Here is a 1058-nt window from a genome sequence, read left to right on the forward strand (position 1 = left end):
ATATTGACTAAACAGAGCACAATATTTGTATGCAATTCTTTTTATCTTTGACCTTACAATATACAGTCAAAATGCTGTCTTCCAGAGTTGCTTAGTTCTTTTATTCCCCACATCCTTCAGTGGGATTATCTCAGTCATTTGTAACACAGGTTCATTTGCTATAGCTTATATGCCATTTGGGGTTTCTCCCACATATCCTGGTTGGTTTTGATGATTTATTTGTTTACTGGGCATGTGAAACATTACTATGGTTCTGACAGTCAAGGCTATATAAAAAGGTGTACTCGCCAGCATTTGGCATTACATTTTTTTTTTAATTTTAGCCATCCTAATAGGAGAATAATGGTATCTCATTGTGGCTTTAATCTACATTATCCTAAGAGCTAATGATGTTGAGCATCTTTGGTGAGTTACCTAATCAAGACTTTTACAGATTTTCTCATTGGATTATTTATTATCTTAAGGTTGAGTCTAAAGAGGTTATGTGTGTATGTGTACATATACATATATATATATTCTAGATACAAGTCTTTTGTCAGATACATGAATTGGCACGTTTTCTCCCAGTTTGTGGCCTGCCATTTCGTTCTCTTAACAAGGCGGTTCACAGATTACAAGTTTTTAATTTTGATGAAGTCCAACTTATTAATTATTTTTCTTTCATGGCTTGTGCTTTTGGTGTAATATCTAAGAAATCTTTACCAAGACCTAGGTTTTCTTTTGTGTTTTCTTCTAAAAGTTTTATAGTTTTGCATTTTATATTTAGATCTATGATTCATTTTGAGTTAATTTTTTGCATACAGTGTACAGTTTGGGTGAAGGTTTATTTTTCGGCCTGTGGATGTCCAATTATGCCACCAATATTTTGGGGGAGCACTATTCTTTCTCCATGGAGTCGCTTTTGAAACTTTTTCAAGAATCAGTTGCCCATACTTGCCTGGATCTATTTCCGGACTCTCTACTCTGTTCCCTGGGTCTGTGAGTCTGTTCCTCCAATACCACTGTCTTCATTGCTGTTGTTATTACACAGTAAGTCTTAAAATCAGGTAGTGTGATTT

Source organism: Gorilla gorilla, chromosome 21 (assembly GCF_029281585.2).
Source record: "Gorilla gorilla gorilla isolate KB3781 chromosome 21, NHGRI_mGorGor1-v2.1_pri, whole genome shotgun sequence".
Classification (NCBI taxonomy): Eukaryota; Metazoa; Chordata; class Mammalia; order Primates; family Hominidae; genus Gorilla; species Gorilla gorilla.